This window comes from Erigeron canadensis, chromosome 6, assembly GCF_010389155.1.
Source record: "Erigeron canadensis isolate Cc75 chromosome 6, C_canadensis_v1, whole genome shotgun sequence".
Taxonomy (NCBI): domain Eukaryota; kingdom Viridiplantae; phylum Streptophyta; class Magnoliopsida; order Asterales; family Asteraceae; genus Erigeron; species Erigeron canadensis.
Window position 1 is genome coordinate 16,665,315 of NC_057766.1, and position 9,150 is coordinate 16,674,464.

The following is a 9,150-nucleotide window of genomic DNA, read 5'->3' on the forward strand; positions in this document are numbered from 1 at the left end:
AAATCAAAAACAAGACCAAATTAAGTAAATATGATCATAATAAGCAAAATTTCCAACTAAAAATATAATTGGAATTCATATGTACGTAAAAGCGTCGAAACCTTAATAAGTAAGTATATATGCTTAACAATAAATACAAATTTACAACCAATGACCTATGTAACCAACTAAAAATACAAAAATATATCCATACACGTGTATATACTTGATTTATACATACATGAACATATTCCTAACTAAAACAACCAATTACTTACATTTAACTAACTAAACACTTACAAAACAAATACATAATTAACATATACTTATACAACAACTTATACATTATAATTTAACAAAAAAAAAAAAAAAAAAGAAACCCTTTCATTTGCCCCCTTTAGGCCGGCCTCCATACCCTCCCACACATACATCCCCTTTTCAAATTTTGCATGCTTTAAGTCTTGGAACTCAACACCAAAACACATACTACACACACTCACTAATCATTCCATCTTCTCCCAACATATTTTCTCTCTCAAAAACTCTTCTTCTCTCCCTTTTCTCTCTTCATTTTCGGCAGCCAAGGAGCAAGGAAAACACCAACAAAATCAACCTTAATACTTGATAATAATAAGGGTTTAAGTTAGGCTAAGCAAGGGTTGGATTAAGCTAGAGATTAAGGGTTATTTCAAGGCTAGATTGAGGGTATTTTGGAGGGTATAGGCCACGAATTTTCTGCACTTTTTCATCATCCAAAAACTTGTTCTTCAAGGGTATAATCTTCCTTCCTTTTTCTAGATTAAATCTTGTTTATGTTTATGCTTAAAGGTTTTATTAAAAGCTTATGTTTTCTTTATGAATCTTCAAGTTTTCTTTCAAATATACACTTAATGAGGGCAAAGTTGATAAGATCTTTCTTCTCATGCTCATGCATGTTAGATCTATGAAGAAAAATCCAATGATTCAACTAGTTTAAGACCCAAAAGTGTGGATATATGTTTAATAATTCTTGATGTGATTTTTCCTTTGAAGAATGGTGATATTTATATATATTATGAAGGTTATATTTCTGGAAGTTTTATAAAAATATGGATTATGTTGTTAAAAAGTTAGATCTATAAAAGTTAGCATCAAAAAGGTAGATATGTGTTGATAGTTTGTAAAGTAACTTTTTATATAAAAAGATGAACATATTTTATATAATACTTATGCATGTATTTCTGGAATATTTCATAAAAATATGTTTTTATGTTGATGGATTTTTGATGGATAAAGATTTATACTAAAAAGTATTGATTTAAGTGCATGCATGCTAGATTTAAGAAGGTTGGATTTGTTGTTGGATTATGAGATGAAGCAAGGCTTGTCATAAGTGAAAAATATGTTAATATTTGTGTTAATATTCTGGAAAAATTGTTAATGTAACACCCCACCGTTGGCGGAAACATGAGGTGTCATGAAAAGTACAGCACGACATGGAATTATATAGATACTGCTAAATGAAATAGAATATAATAAATATATTCCCGAAAACATGAGTTCAAAGTCATAACAGTGCTAAAATAGCTTATTACAACCAAGTCTATAAAGAAAATAATCCAAGGCATGTAGCCTTAAAGTCTGAAAATAAATAAGGAGCACTAATCTCCGAAGTCCAGTCTAGCATAGCAATCTTTATCCTTGATTAACCTGAGCACCTGAAAAGTATACTAAAACGTGTCAACACAAAGGTTGGTAAGTTCGTAGGTTTTATGTCAAGAGTCTAATAAAAGAAATAAGTCTTTTGTCGATTATTTTAAGTCTAAACCAGTAATAGTTCAATATATAACGAGCAGAGTTACGCCATAATAAGTCCAAATGTCTCAATGTCTCAAAGTCCGGCCTTACGGTACCTGCCTTAGTCCAAAGTCTCAAGTCTCAACACACACAATAAGTACGTCCAAAGCACAACAAACAACACATTATCACATACATACAACAAGATCAAAGCACGTCATATGGCACAAGTAACTCTATACGCACAGGCTCAATATTAAACATAAAACAGAAATCGACAAAACTGTTTGAAAATAAGTATACTTTCCACCCCAAAACATGTAAAAAGAGGGGCTACGAAACTCACCTGAAAGCAGCACAAGCACAATTATCCTAGATGAACGAACAAGAACACGAACAGTCAAAAACACTTGATAAGAGCTCACTATCTGTCCCACAGTCCTACACCGACCACAGTCACCCAGTAAGTACTTAATTAGTTGCACAAGTCCATGACTTATACTAGTGTCCAAGGAAATGCCATTATATCTCGTCAAACGTCATACTATTATTAATTGTCTTATTGTCCTTATAAATTGTCCAAGGAAATAGTTCATTTAATAATGTCACGTTTTATTGTTTATATCCGTTAAGTCTTCGTGTCAACGTCATTATAAAATATATTAAGTCCGAAAAGTCATATAGTTGGTACATCCTCTTTACAAAGTCTTTTTATTCTTTGTCTTTATATATAGTCGTTAAAAGTCTAAGAAGTCCGATAAGTCATTACTGTCGTTATACGAATGTATAATTTATAAATGGTCCTTACAACATCTTTTGTTTTTTTTTTTTATAATTTTTTTTTATTTTTAATATATATATATAGTTATGTTTAATAAATTTTTATGTATATATTTTATATATATGTATATATATATTTTCTCATATAAACTTCATAATTATAAAAATTGGAAATTAAATTTTTAAACAAGGGTCAAATTAATTTAAATCTAATTTAACTTTGTTTAAATACTTTAATTTTTGCCTAAATGACCAAAATAACATTTCTGGCCGGTTTGACCAATTTTGACCGCGTTGACCGGCGTTGACCGAAACAAAAATTTCAACCACTCTTAGATCTAACACCATTTCATAACCCAATCAATTTTTGAAACCAAAAATATATATTCGGCCGGTTTGACCGGCGTTGACCGAACCATAATCAAGAACAAAACTAGTTTCGGTTACAATGAACAAGTTACAACACAATTTCAAGTCCAAAACCAAGTTTTTAGATCGGATCTAAGCTAGATCTAACCAAGAACGAACCGAAAATCATATTTAGCCACGGTTTTAATTAATATGTATGTATTCATGTGTTAAAGGACCGAAATCACAATGAGCATATCAAATCTTAATCAAGAACATAGATTTCGGATCAAACTTTTCGGATTTCAAAGATTTCGGACCATAGCTCTTAGATTTAGAAGATTTCGGGTCAAGATTTCGGATCTATCCAAATATACATACATATATACATCCGATTTGTTTAACATAATGTAAGATTTTCGGATCCAAGAGATTTTCGAACCTATAGATATACATATACTCATAACCGAAATATATATATACAAACATATAACCGAAAGCAAAAATAAAATAAATACATATAAAAATATGTAAGGATTTCGGTTTTTAGATGAGGAAGAAGGCAAAGAACCGATTTATATATATATATATAAGCAAAGAAATTCGGATATATGTATATATGTAGAGCATCGTGATTTACTTGATGACAAACACTTAGATGCATAAATCTTACCCAAAACTCAACGAAAATAAGAAGAAGAAGAAGATTGATGGTGGTTCGGTGGTGGCCTTGGTGGTGGCCGATCGGTTTTTGAGAGCAAAGGGGGGGGGTGGCAGCTGGAGAAAGAAAAAGAGAGGAGAGGGAGTGAAGTGAGAAGGGGAGGGGGAAGAAATGAGGGTTAGGGTTTATTTTTTTGTTTATATACCCCTAAACCCTAATACATTTACTTGACTTTTCTTTTAAAACGTTTGACCCGACAATTTCCTGAAACTCGAGACCCGTTAAATATAGTTTGTCGATGTATTTGAATGAAATTTTTCAATAGTTTTCCAACGACTATAAATATATCTATATTTAGCTATTTAATCTTAAATTGATTATATTTTAAGTATTTCACTTAATTTGGCATTTCCACAACACAACTAGTATCTCTCCTGTCCTCGGGTCCACGTACAATTTTTCTACATTCTAAATATTTATAGAGCCCAAATAGAACATAGTCCATTTATTCCATTAATAAAGTCTTAAAGTCCAACAACGTACATAAACAAAACGAACTAAAAATGATCGGAAATTGTTTCGGAAAGTACGCTCAGATGACGGTTGTCACAGCATTACCCCGTTAAAAGAATTTCGTCCCGAAATTTAACTCGAACTAGTCCCATTAAACAATTGGGGGTATTTTATCTTGAAATGATCTTCCCATTCCCAAGTATACTCAGGCCCTCGCTTTGAATTCCATCAAACCTTGACAAGTGTATACTTGGTTTTCTTTAGTTTTCGCACCTTGCGATCTACAATCTCTAAAGGCTCTTCAACAAAATTCAACTTATCATCAATCCGAATTTCGTCCATAGGCACATGACGATCTTCTTCAGCTAGACATTTTCGAAGGTGCGACACATGAAATACGTCGTGAACTCCCTTAAGCTCTTCTAAAAGTCTCAATCGATAAGCTACCTCGCCAACTTTTTCTAGTATCTCAAAAGGTCCAATAAATCTAGGTCCAAGCTTTCCACTCTTGACAAATCTAACCACTCCTTTCCCAGGAGAAACCTTAAGAAGTACATGGTCTCCAACATTGAACTCTAAAGGTCTACGTCTGACGTCCGCATACTTCTTTTGTCGTTCACGTGCTAATCTAAGTCGCTCTTTAATCTGAATTATTTTCTCAGCAGTCTCTTCAATAAGCTCAGGCCCAACCAATTGGCTGTCGCCAAAGTCAGACCACGCGACAGGTGATCTACATTTCCGTCCATACAATGCCTTGAAAGGGGCCATATCAATACTCGCGTGATAACTATTGTTGTAAGAGAATTCTATCAAATGTAGATGATCATCCCAATTACCACCAAAATCTAAGACACAGGCTCTCAACATGTCTTCTAACGTCTGAATCGTACGTTCACTCTGACCATCAGTTTGAGGATGGTACGCCGTACTCATGTCTATCCTAGTCCCAAAGGCCTTCTGAAACCCTCGCCAAAACCGAGAATTAAAGCGAGTATCTCTGTCCAAAATAATCGAAACTGGTACGCCATGTTTCGATACGACTTCTTTTACATACTTCCTTACTAATTTCTCTGTGGGATCTTTTTCACGAATGGCTAAGAAATGAGCAGACTTTGTCAATCTATCGACGATCACCCATATCATATCATGTCCCTCCTTCGTCCTAGGTAGTTTGGTAATGAAATCCATAGTTATGTTCTCCCACTTCCATTCAGGAATTTCTGGTTGCCTGAGTAATCCTGCAGGCTTTTGATGTTCCGCTTTCACCTGTAGACATGTCAAGCATCGACTTACAAACTCAGCAACATCTTTCTTCATGCCAGGCCACCAATATAATTCACGCAGATCATAGTACATCTTGTCGGTGCCCGGATGTACCAAATACCTTGTATTATGAGCTTCGTTCAATATCAATGTTCGTAAATCACCAGTTGAAGGAACCCATAGTTTGTCCACGAAATACAAGCCATCATCGTCTCTTCTATCCAAATGTTGTTCCATTCCTCGTAGTTCCTTCTTAAGAAGATCTTTATCGCCAACAACCACCAATTGTGCTTCTATGATCTGATCTCTAACACTCCTTTGCACTGTGATACTCATAACACGTACTCGTCTAGGCTTAACCCTTTCCTTACGACTTAAGGCATCGGCCACTACATTGGCTTTCCCCGGGTGATAACGAATGTCACAGTCATAATCGCTGAGTAACTCAAGCCATCTTCGTTGTCTCATATTCAAATCTTGTTGATTGAAAATATGTTGTAAACTCTTATGATCCGTGTAGATTACACACTTGGTTCCATATAAATAATGCCTCCAACACTTTAATGCAAAAACCACTTCTCCTAATTCCAAGTCATGGGTTGTGTAATTCTTCTCATGGACCTTCAATTGTCGTGAGGCGTAAGCAATCACTTTGCCTTTTTGCATGAGCACACAACCTAATCCTTGACCTGATGCATCGCAATACACTACAAAATCATCAGATCCTTCAAGTAGACTCAAAATCGGCGCATTACAAAGCTTATCTTTCAAGATTTGAAATGCTGCATCTTGTTTTTCACCCCAGACATACGGCCTATCCTTTTGAGTTAATTGCGTAAGCGGCAACGCAATCTTAGAGAAATTCTCGATGAACTTCCTATAGTAGCCAGCCAATCCAAGAAATTGTCTGACTTCAGTCGGTGTCTCTGGTGTTCTCCAGTTCTTGACTGAATCAATCTTGCTAGGATCCACGTGTATTCTATCCTTGCTCACGACATGTCCCAGAAAATGTATCTCATCAAGCCAAAACTCACATTTAGAAAATTTTCCATACAGTTTTTCCTTTCTCAGTATCCAGTACTTTTCTCAAATGTTGAACATGTTCTTCCTTTGTCTTTGAGTAGATTAGGATGTCGTCGATGAACACAATTACAAACTTATCCAAATACGGTCGACACACTCTATTCATCAAATCCATGAATACTGTTGGAGCGTTGGTCAATCCAAAAGGCATCACTGTGAACTTAAAATGTCCATATCTTGTCCTAAAAGCAGTCATTGGTATATCGTCCTCGTGTACACGCAGTTGATGATACCCTGAACGTAAGTCAATTTTTGAGAAACACTTTGCACCTTCAAGTTGATCGAACAGAGCATCAATTCTAGGAAAAGGATAACGATTCTTTACTGTTAACTTATTTAACTCACGGTAGTCGATACACATGCGAAAAGAGCCATCCTTCTTTTTGACGAATAAGACAGGTGCTCCCCACGGTGACTGACTAGGTCTAATGAATCCCTTGTCCTGAAGTTCTTTTAATTGTGTGGCCAATTCCTGTAATTCAGTTGTTGCTAATCTATAGGGAGATTTTGCTATAGGAGCTGCATTAGGAACGAGACTAATGCGAAAATCAAGTTGTCGAGAAGGAGGTAAGCCAGGTAATTCATCAGGGAAGACATCCTGATAGTCCCGAACGACGGGGAAATCAATCAAGCTAACCTCTTTAGCAGACGCACTCATGACACGACCCTCAAAAGAATCAGACATCTCGCCCTGAACTTCTAGTATCTCGCCATTTGGTAAGGGAATTCTAACAATTTTTGCGCTACATAGAATCGTCACATTGACCAAAGACATCCAGTCCATACCAACAATGACGTCAAAACTTCCCATTTCAAAAGGTACTAAGTCAATAAAGAAAGCATAATTATTAAGAACTAATGTGCACGAATGGATGACCTGGTCTAATCTGACTAACCCACCATTAGCCATTTCTACGTCAAAACATAAATACATAGGGCTCGGCTTAGCACTCAATAAAGGAACGAAACTAGTCGCGACAAAACTATAATCAGCTCCAGAATCAAAGAGAACAGTAGCATAATGACCATTTAGAAGAAAAGTACCTACAACAACGTTCGGGTCGTTGCGAGCCTCAGCAGCATTTAGAACAAAAGCACGACCTCTAGCTGCTGGAGCCTGATTGCCCCTATTCTGATTGGGTCCAGTAATCTGTAGCTGGTTAGGATGAACTGCCACTTGAACCTGTTGCCCAACCCACTGAGGACATGTGTTTCGATAGTGATCAGTGGCTCCACATTCATAAATCCTCCACGAACTCCGGTTGGTCTCCTTTGATTCAATGGTACAACATTCAATGGTGCCCTATTCAATGGTGCCACCTGAGTCCTTGGTTCTCGACAGTAATTTGCCAAATGCCCAGTCTTATTGCAAATGTAGCATGTTAAGCAATTCTGATTTGCTGCATGGTGAAGATTGCACTTGGTACACTTAGGATGAGGACCCACATAATCCTTTTTGCCAACATCAGTCACTGCAAATACCCTGCCTCTGTTTTGTCTCTTCCCATCAGATCGCCAAACTTTCTTATTATTACTCGTCCCACTGATTTCCTTCCTTTTTGTCCCAACAGCAGTAATAGTTCCACACTGAACCAACTCCTCTGTCATAGCCTCAGACCTCAATATAGCCTCCTCTAAGGTAAGTGGGTGAACAACAGCCATAGTCGACCTAACTTGAGGAATTAACCCACGAAGATACTTCTCTATACCTTTGTTCTCAGGTTCAACCAAATGTGGAACGAGCCTTGAGAGTTCATTAAAACGGGTAGTGTATCCAGCATGATCAGCACAGACCATCTTATGTTCTAAAAACTCTCGTTCTAGTTTCACCAGTTCGGTTGCTGTGCAGAACTTTTTCATCATCAACTATCTGAAGTTATACCAAGACATCGCCTCTGCCGCTAATCTGCCTCTGATTCTGCACTGAGTGTTCCACCAAGACAAAGCATCTTTAGTGAAAGAGTTTTCCACATACTTGACCCTCTGTTCGGGAGTACATTCACTAATACCAATCACAGCTTCCATCTTCTCTAACCATTGAATAAACTTGACTGCTCCACCTCTACCATCATACTCTTGCACACCACAATCCTTAAAGTTTTTGTAAGTGCAAGTCCTGACACCACTTCTAAGTCCCCTTGGCACATTCCCAAGTCGAAATCCTTGATCAACGTCTTCATAATATTCACCATCCTGATCATCCTCAGCGTCTTCATACTGAGCATCATCATCATACTGAGCATCCTCATTCTCTGCATTTTGTGCATTCTGAGCATTTTGTGCATTCTGAGCATTTTGTGCGAATATAGTATTTACCACTTGGGTGATCATGGCAACCATGGCTGGATCTGGTTGCATTCCAGTTTGCTCATTAGTAGTTTCATTTTCAGCTTCTCCACGACCGCGTCCACGACCACTACCTCGGCCGCCACCGCGGCCTGCACCACGACCAACTCCACGGCCAGTACCTCGACCTCCAGTTTGTTAATTTCCATGACCTGCACCGCGGCCAACACCTTGAACTACTTCAGGCCCAGTGCCACGACCAATACCACGGCCTCGTCCAGTTCCTCGGCCAGCACCACGACCTTGGCCAGAGTCTTCATTTTTACCACGGCCTCTTCCAAGACCGCCGCTAGTTCCAGCACTAGATCTTGTTCTTGCCATTGTCCTGTAACCACTCATCGTTAGTCGGGGAAGAATACACTCGACGATGTCAATATCACAAAATACTCTCAATAAGCTCT